This window comes from Manihot esculenta, chromosome 4 (genome assembly GCF_001659605.2).
Source record: "Manihot esculenta cultivar AM560-2 chromosome 4, M.esculenta_v8, whole genome shotgun sequence".
NCBI lineage: Eukaryota > Viridiplantae > Streptophyta > Magnoliopsida > Malpighiales > Euphorbiaceae > Manihot > Manihot esculenta.
In genome coordinates this window covers 5,127,490-5,137,783 of record NC_035164.2, presented here as the reverse complement: position 1 = coordinate 5,137,783, position 10,294 = coordinate 5,127,490, and the positions used below count along the sequence as shown (strand labels likewise).

General features: G+C 36.1%; 1 pseudogene; it reads left to right on the top strand.

The window, feature by feature from the left end:
- Positions 1-558: 558 nt before the first annotated feature.
- LOC110613214 lies at positions 559-2,585 on the top strand (annotated as a pseudogene).
- Positions 2,586-10,294: the final 7,709 nt, after the last annotated feature.

Genomic DNA, 10,294 nt, shown 5'->3' with positions numbered 1-10,294 from the left:
TAGTTTTCAATGATCATATTAAATTTTTTCCTGATTCTTATTTCAATAAAAATTTTTGCTTATAAAAAAAAAAAAAGAAAAAACACTCGTCTCCATGCAACAAAGCAAATTAGAAAATAAACCACCCTACAGTCAAAGCAAATAAATTACACATGCACTAAACAAATGCCCTCAAAACTAAAGGAGATCATAGATTTACAACCAAATCCAAAACAACTATTTTATATAAATATAGTTAATAATTAATAGCTGTCACTTATTGCTCATAACTGATCGTGGATGGCTAATTGCAACTAAAAATATTTTATTTTCAGTACAGCTTAGATTAAAAGTAAAAATAAAAATAAACAGAAATAAAAAAGATTTAAATTTTTAATAATTAAAGAAAAACAAATTGTTTCATAATTTTGTTATATATAAATAAGCTAATTTTTTTTTTCTTTATTTATTTATAGTAAACATTTATCACATGCAGATGATATGATAGGTGAGGTATTTATCACTTGGAGATAATGTCATGCATGTGAATGTCTATTTAAAGAGCCACGTCCATGAATCCAGCAATACAAATGGGGTGTAAATTTCTATCAACGCTTCAGTCTATGATGTTTCTTTTATGGAGTTTTCTCGTCATTTGTTTATGTTATGTTGCGTGGTGGAAGCATGAGAGCTATAAAACTAATAAGCTTATGAGAGAGCAAGGAATCAAAGGTCCTCCACCTTCTCTGCTGTTGGGAAACATACCAGAAATGGAGAGAATGGTTTCTCAAAATGCTGAAACTCCACAGATCGATGGTCCCTTAATTGTCTTACCCTATCTCAAGCATTGGGCCAAAAACTATGGTATTTCATACATATAAATTTCCCCTTTTTCATATATATTTTGTTTTTATTAACATTTTTAAGATTTCGGACAGACTCTAAATCAATTCTCATTCGTTAACTCCTAGTTATGTTCATCATATACGACAGGTAAGTTATTCAAGTTTGCACTTGGTGGAATACAATTGTTGTACGTGAATAATCTGAGCATAGTGAGAGAAATAAATCTGTTCACATCATTTGAACTTGGAAAACCTGCTTATTTACAAAATGACAGAGGAGTTCTATTAGGCAAGGGCCTTATTACTGCAAACGGTGATGTTTGGCATCATCAAAGAAAGACCATTGGCCCTCAACTCTACATGCACAAGGTTAAGGTAATTAAATTTATGGATTTAATTTGTAAGGCTAATTAAAATTATTTGCTTTAATAAAAAATAATATTTATTATATACAGGATATGGTGAATCTGATGGTCGAATCTGGTAGTATGGTAGTTAAAGCATGGGAGAAGATAATAGATAGAGAAGGTGAGGGTGGGATGGTTGATATAGTGGTGGATGAGCATGCGAGAATTTTCACTACTTATATTGCCTCAAAAATAATATTTGGAAGTGATCATCATAAAGGAATTAAAGTATTTTCCAAGTGTCATGAACTCCTCAAGGCTATGGGTGAAACCACAACTCTTGGGATTCCTTTACTAAGGTATGTATATCCTTCACCTTTTTAGTTTAGTTTTATCTAAATCACTTGCACGACTAATACTCATTGTTACGTTTATGAATAAGATTTCTTCCTATAGAAGGGAATAGAAAAACATGGAGATTAGCAAAAGAGATCCATGGAATGATAATGGACATAGCTAAGGAGAGAAGTGGATCTACATCTCATCAGGACTTATTACAAGCTATCATTGAAGGATCCAAGAATGGTGAGCTTGGAAAGTTAACAGAAGATGAGTTCATAGTTGACAATTGCAAAAATATGATGTTTGGTGGGTACCAAACCCCTGCTGTTGCAGCAATTTGGGGTTTAATGTTACTAGCTTCACATCCTGAATGGCAAGACCGTGCTCGTTTGAAGTTTTAGAGATTTGTAATGGACAACAGCTCCTAGACTACAATATGCTCAGCAAGATGAAAGTGGTAGATACATTCACATAAGTAGATATAAATTGAGAAGTTGCACTGCATCCATATTTTTAACTGATTTTTGTGTTTTTCATGCAGTTAAAAATGGTGATCCAAGAGGTTCTGAGGCTTTATCCAGGAGTGACATTGGTTTCAAGAGAGGCAATGCAAAATGTGAAGCTTGGTGAGTTGAAGGTTCCAAAAGGAATGGACATTTGGATATGGCTACCAGCATTGCATCGTAATCCTGAATATTGGGGAGCTGATGCAGACGTATTTAATCCTGAGAGGTTCAATAATGGAGTTACTGGAGCTTGCAAGTCTTCACAAGCCTATATACCTTTTGGATTGGGAGCTCGAGTGTGTCCTGGACAGAACTTGGCTTTAATAGAATTAAAAGTGTTTTTTGCTGTCATACTCTCTAATTTCAAACTTACTATCTCTCCTAAATATCGACACTCACCTACTTATGGTCTGCTTTTGGAGCCTGAGCATGGTGTGAATCTCCTTATTCAAAAGATATGAGTGCTTTGCTTGAAAGTTGAGCTTCATGTACTTTAGTATTAAAAATAATTTCTTGTAAAGAAAAACTGCTTTATGGGTAATCCTATCTTAAGAGGAAGTGATTTTACAATACAACGGTTATGTACAATAATTCATTTAATTCAATAATATTATAATACGTGAAATAAAAAAATTAATGAGAGAGAAAAAGAAAGTAAAATAAAAATTAATCCATTAATAAAAAGAGGTAGAAAAATTATAGAATAGAATGAGTACCACATGTACATATATTCATCACCATTGATTCTATGGACATTTCACTGGATAATTATATTCTTTAACTTTTTTGAAGAGAGGTGGCCATTAATAATAGGGAGATTTACAATTTAGTCTTTAAATATTGCCATTATTAACAAGTCAGTCCCTATATTTTTAGAAACCTATTAAAACATACTTATCTTTTCTCTCCATCAACGAAATAGTCCTTCTGTCTATTTTTACCGTTAACAATATAGTAAAAGACTAAATTACCCTCCTCCTCCTCCTTCCTTTTCTTCTTCATCAATTCTTCTTGCTTCTTCTGCTTCTGCTTTTTTTCTTCTTCTTTTTCTTTTGCTTCTACTTCTTCGGCTTCTGCTTCTTCTTCTTCTCCTTCTTCTTCTTCTTCTTCTTCTTCTTTTTTCTTCTTTTTCTTCTTCTTCTTCTCCTTCTCCTCCTTCTCCTTCTTCTTCTTCTTCTTCTTCTTCCTCTTGTCCTTCTCCTTCTTCGTCTTCTTCTTCTTCTTCCTCTTCTCCTTCTCCTTCTCCTTCTTCTTCTTCTTCTTCTTCTTCTCCTTCTCCTTCTCCTTCTTCTTCTTCTTCTTTTTCTTCTTTTTCTTCTTCTTCTTCTCCTTCTCCTCCTCCTTCTTCTTCTTCTTCTTTTTTTTCTTATTTTTCTTCTTCTTCTTCTCCTTCTCCTCCTCCTTCTTCTTCTTCTTCTTCTTCTTCTTCCTCTTGTCCTTCTCCTTCTTCGTCTTCTTCTTCTTCTTCTTCCTCTTCTCCTTCTCCTTCTCCTTCTTCTTCTTCTTCCTCTTCTCCTTCTCCTTCTCCTTCATCATCATCATCATCTTCTTCTTTTTGGAGGAGGAGGAGGAGGGACTATTTTGTTGATGGAAAGAAACAATAAGGACATATTAATAGATGTGAGAAAAGATAAGGACGTTTTAATAGATTTCTGAAAATGTAGGGACTGACTTATTAATAATAGCAATATTCAAGGAGTAAATAAGAGGTTTTATTTGAGGGTAAAATTGGATTTTAAAATTTTGTCTCTCCTCCTTTATCTAATTTTAACGGAAAAAATGACGGAAGAACTATTTCGTTGACGGAAAGAAAACATAAGGACGTTTTAATAGGTTTCTAAAAATACAGGGACTGACTTGTTAATAATAGCAATATTTAAGGACTAAATTATAAATCTCCCTTAATAATAATAAGAGATTTTTTCAAAAAAAAAAAAAAGAAGAAAAGTTCTTTATTTTCTTCTCAACGTGGATTGGTGATTCTTAATTATGACATGAAACACCAGTGATAAGAGGGTACCACATGTAAAAAGGTCGTTTTAATGTGATTTGTCCTTTTCATCAAATTAAGACATGTGGTAATAGTGTGTATAAATTTGATGTGATTATTTTGTTTTTTAAGTTATCTTATATTATATAAATTCTTATAATATTAATATTTTTTACATAAATTTAATAAAATTATAAAAAAATAAATAGAGTTAAATTTTTATAAAAAAAATAAATAGCGTTAAGTTTTTATAAATTTTTATGTATTTATTCATATAAAATAGAGTCAACTATATAAAAAAAAATTTTTTTTCTTTAAGCAGTCCTTTTAATTATCCGTAAGACATGTGTTAAGTGAGTATAAATTTTATATGATTATTTTGTTAGTTATTCCATATTTTGGAAGTTACATATCTTAACAAATCACTAACGGATACTAATTTTGCATATCACGACAATTAAATTTAGTTTCAAGATTCGTTTGTGTGATAATGATATGTATAGCATCGTTCAATGAAAAATATATTAGTGATCCAACACTTTCGATTTATATTTATAAAGTTATTAATTTAATTTTTATTTTTGGAGATTTTTAGATTTATTGAATAGATTGTAAATTTATTTTTTTTTCTTAGTGTTTTGAATTTAACTATATGAAAAATCGATCCAGATTTACTTTATTTTGACTCTTCATTTATCTGGGTTTGTATAGAATTTATCAATCTGGATTTGTATGATTTGTATTTATCTAGATGAGGTTTCTTGATTTTGTAGAAAAATTTAGAATGTATTATCTTGATTTGAAATTTTAATTTCTTAAATTTATATTGCGTTTGATTTATGAATTTCTATTAACAATTATATCGAATGTATTATTTTTTATTTTAATTACACTTTATAAATAATTAAATATTTATAATTATAAATATATAATTAATATTTTAATAATAAAAATTTTGAAAAAAAATATTTTTTAAAAATTTTTTCAAGCAAAAATGGCATATTTGAACTTAAAGGAAAAAGTTTGAATTAATTGAGTCAAAACTTGATTTTGGATTTATTTGGACATGCCCTAAAATTTAAGGGCAAAAATGAGATTTTTTCGGTTTAAATTTGATTTGTTAAAATTTTTTCGAATTTAAATTTTACCCATTTCAAACTTAAATCGAGTATTAATAAGTTGAAATTTGATTCGTTTAGCAAACGAGTTTAAACTGGTCGGGTTTTTATCAAATTTAATTTTGAATAATTTATGAACAACTAAATTTATGAGTTTTTATTAAATTTAATTTTAATTTAATTTTAAATAATTTACGAACAATTTAATTTATTTATATATAATAAGTTTTAGTTTAAAACTAATAAATTTAAAATTAAATAATTTTAGTTATATAAGTTTATATTAATTGGCTTGCAAATTGTAAAGAATGAGTTAGCTCTTAAATTTTAATAATTCGAATATCTATAAGTTTTAATAGCATAATTAAATACGTAGAGGTGAAAGTATATTTAGAAAATATAGGTTTAAAAAATTTGCAAAGTTTATAAACGAAATGATATTGATTAGATTTAATTCAAAACTGACATGGAGCAACTAGCCTTAGATTTTATGGCAGACTTGGATCGGAGCTAACTTTTATATTTTAATTATTATTTTTGGATATTTTGGGTATTTTTATAATTTTGCATATTAAGATTTTATTTCTATTGTAAATAGCCTCTCTTGGCTATTAGGATTTTAGGCTCCTATTAGGATTAGGATTATTCTTGCATATTAGGATTTTATTTCTATTGTAAATAGTGCAACGACCCGAAAATCGGACCGCTACCGGCGCTAGGATCCAGTTCGGCTTAAGGCCGCCGGGACCCGTAGCAAGCCAAACAATCATCCTGAATACCTGTTTAATCCCATACATGATCAACAATTACATAAAAAAATTTTGAACTTTTCCTTACATTCATTCATTCTTTCATTCATTCACCAACTCAACCTGTGCATGCACTATACATAAACATAATCATAAACATTAACCCCTCTTTTGTAACGACCCCAAAATGGACCGTCACCGGCGCTAGGATTCAGGTCGGCTTAAGGCCGCCAGAACCCGTAGCAAGCCTGCTATACTCTCTGTGTCCCTGTAAATCTCATACATGATCATACATTTTCTGTGAAAATAAAAACTCTTTTCTGAACCAAGGCTTAACCTGCATGCACTGTCTCTGTACTCTGTACTCTGTACTCTGTACTCTGTCCCCCTGACTAGAGCTTGCTCTAGATGGGTTAACTCATACCTGTTAAGCCTGGTTTTTCACATACTCAGTAAAACATATACATATACAGATCATGTACATAACAATAGATTTACAACACAAACTACTAAGTCAAGCACATCTGTAACTGAAAACATAACTATTACATTTCTTTAACATTACATGTCCACTCTACACTATTACAATTCTCTTTTCTTTTTCTGCACTTTGCTGAACCTTCCCTGTACACTGTACATTGAACCTGCAAGACTGGGGTTAAGGGAGTGGGATGAGCTCTATAGCCCAGTGAGTAGAACAGTAAAACAATTCATTAAAATATGATCTCATGGAATGCGTCATAACACAGACAAACCACATCAAGAGTAAACCTGTCACCACATAGTCCCAGTAACTCTGTGCCAGGGCGTAGCATCGAGCACCTGGTCTTCCTGTCATATATGTATATGTGTATATAACACCTCTGTACTTACCATTGCCAGGGCGTAGTCAAAGGCTCCTGGTCTTTACTATACCTGCCAGGGCGTAGTCAAAGGCTCCTGGACGTCCTGTCTGAGACTATTGGATCATTCAGCATTCACCCACATCAACAAGTCACGGTGCAATGCAACATATTCGTGGATACTAATGCAATCAACCTATTGCATAATCATGATGCATGAGATATGCTAAAACATTCCATTGGTCAATTAAAAGAGTTAAGGTTAGTTCCACTCACCTCTGGCTATCTGGACTGACTGACTCTGCAGGCTCTGTACACTCTGGAGCAGTACTCACTGCTGCTCTCTCTGGTTCCTCTGGTCTGTACCTATACAGATAGACTCAAATGAGGGACCAAACTAGCTCATGAATAACTCTATTAAACTTCCCAAGAATCCCCTTAAACTCACTCTAAAACTCATGCAAAGCATGCAAAGGAAAGCTGGACAGAACTCTTTCGGCGGCAGGTTCGGCGGCCGAAAGTCCTCTCCAGACACGAAACTCAAGCACCTTCGGCGGCCGAACTTCCACTTTCGGCTGCTGAACCCTTTCGGGGGCAAGTTTTGGGGGCCAAAAGGCACTCCAGAGACGAAAGTCTCTAACCTTCGGCGGCACCTTCGGCGGCCGAACTTCCGTCAAATCTAGAACCACAAGGTTGGTTGGAAGGCATCTACTCTCAACAAACACTGGACTATACCGGCAGACTGACTCTGCCACTGATGGATCACACTTGGGTCCACTGACCCAAAGGGGACACTCTAACCCAGAGACTATCAAACCCAACCTCTCTACGGCTCTCGGAGCAACAAAAGAATGAGATGCACCAGGGTCCATTAAAGCATACACATCTGAACAACCAATGATGAGATTACCTGACACCACGGTGTTGGATGTGTTCGCCTCCTGCTGTGTCATAGTGAAGATCCAAGCTGGAGCTGATGGACCTTCACCCCGGGAACCTGCTGAAGAAGAGGCTGCCCCTCTCCCTTTGCCTCTGCCACTGCCCTATGTCATGGCTGGAGCTACTGGCTGAGCCACACTACCAGAAGCTGTCTGCTGGGACGATGTCATAAAAGGTGCCCTAGGACACTCCAGAGCCATGTGTCCCTCCTGTCCACACCGAAAGCAGGCTGACATCCCAAACCGACATACCCCCTTGTGTGGCTTACCACACCTCAAACATTCTGAGCCATCTGAACCTGAGCTCGAGCCACCACCTAATCCCAGTCCGAACTTCAACCGGTTCCAGAACTTGCCCTTTTTGGATTTGGATCTGCCCCATTTTTTACTACCTGAAGCTGCTGCACTCATAGAAGAGGGATCTATTTTTCCCCTACCTGGGGTCTTGGAACCCGAAGACTGTGCCACTGTCTGCTTAACTGTCCCCTGAATAATGGCACTAGCCTCCATCTTCCGTGCTACATCCACTATGGTGTGGAAGTCCTCTCTCTCTGCTGCTAGAATTAGGGAGGAATACCTGGGGTGGAGCCTCATGGTATACCTCCTGGCCCTCTTCTGATCTGTGTCATATGCCTGGCCCACATATTGCAGCAACTCCATAAACCTGTCAGTGTATTCATCTACACTCATCTCCTCTGTTTGCCTGAGCTGTTTAAACTCCACAACTTTCAGCTCTCTGGAACTATCAAGAAAATCCCATCCTGCAAACTCATTAGCAAACTGCTCCCAGGATAAGCTCCCCAACCTCGGGTCCACGTAGTTTTTAAACCACTCTCGTGCTTTTTTGCACTTCAAAGTGAACCCCGCCATCTGAATGGCTCTACTATCATCTGCTCCTAACTCATCTGTAATCATCTTTACCGTTTTGAGATACTCAAACGGGTCATCACCAGTCTTGAACTTGGGAGCATCCAACTTTAGGTAATCTATCATCTTTACCTTGCTCCCCACAGATGAGCTAGGTTTAGGTGTTTGGATTTCAGGGGCTACAGGTTCTGCTGGTGGTGGAGGAGGTGTAGCATTCCCTGGGTTAGGGTTTGCTGGATTTGGGTAGAAAGGTGAGGGTGGATACATAGGGTACTGGGGGTATGGTGGATAGAAAGGAGGATAAGGCATATAGGAGGGATATGGGTTAAAGCTGGAGTAATCCGATGTACCCCCATCGGATACCTTGGGCCCTATGGAAAGGGTTGATATTGGGGTGGATAACCAAACCCCGAGGCCTGAGCACCTCCTTGGGACTCTCCCATGCCCTCTTCCGACATACTCATGCCCAAGCTACCATCTCTTTTCTGTTCATCCTCCTCTGATCCCCTCATATCAAATGACATTCCACCCTGAACTGTTCCCCTCCTGCTTACATTAAAAGACCTTCTAGGGTCCCTTGATGTTCCCTCTCTACTTGATCTACATGACATTGCCCTTGGCAATGTAGGGGGATGGGCATCCATGCCCTCATTCTCTGGTGGGACTCTAGTCAATTGTGTAGATCGATGAGTGCCTCGCATACTGTTTACTGAAAAACAACACATACACAAAAACATCAGCATCATATGGTTCATGTGGAAACATATGAACCCACATCACATACATCACATATCATTAATGCACATGCATATAATCATGGCATTTCACATCATCATCAAGAAAAGACTTTATATCCTATCCTAGTGGACATGATTTTCCTATTGTGCTTGCCCTTCTAGAACCTCTATGAGTCCGACACTCTCTAGGTCTGACCATATGAACCTAGGGCTCTGATACCACTCTGTAACGACCCAGAAACCGGATCGCTACCGGCGCTAGGATCCAGATTAACTTAAGGTCGCCGAGACGTATAGCAAGCCTAACATACAACCTGCCATACCTGATAAATCCCATACATGATCATATATTTGCATAAAAACCTTAAACTTTTTCATATACCAAGCTTGACCTGTGCATGCACCAAAACTATAAACATAAAACCCCACATTAGAGCCCTCATCAAATGTTCTAGTGGGGTAACATATCATACATCAAGCTTGGTTCAATATATAACATAATTAAAACATTTCATATAGATCATGTACAAAAAGGGATTACTATACATTAGGGCCAAGCACAATACTAATCCTCGTTACATTACTGTACAATACCTTACATTACATCATTACACATTCATGTCCACTACTAGACTATTACATAACAAGCCTTTACCCTTGACGACTTTCCGGTCTATCCTGAACCTGCAAACCTGGGGGTTAGGGGAAAGGGGTGAGCTACTAAAGCCCAGTGAGCAGAACAATAAAAACAGTTTATAAAGATATGCCATCATGAAATGCATCACAACACAAGTAAATCATCTTAAGATGGTATTGTCACCAATAGCCCTCTACATATCCAATAAATGTTCGGCCCTTGACGGAGCTCCTCAGGACTTCCTTTTAAACATAACATAACATGTTCAATTGTGCCAGGGCCATAGAATGGGCAACCCTAGTCTTTCCCTTACTCTGTGCAGGGGCATAGAATGGGCAGCCCTAGTCTTTCCGTATCATATCATCACATATCATATCTAGGACTAATGGATCATCCA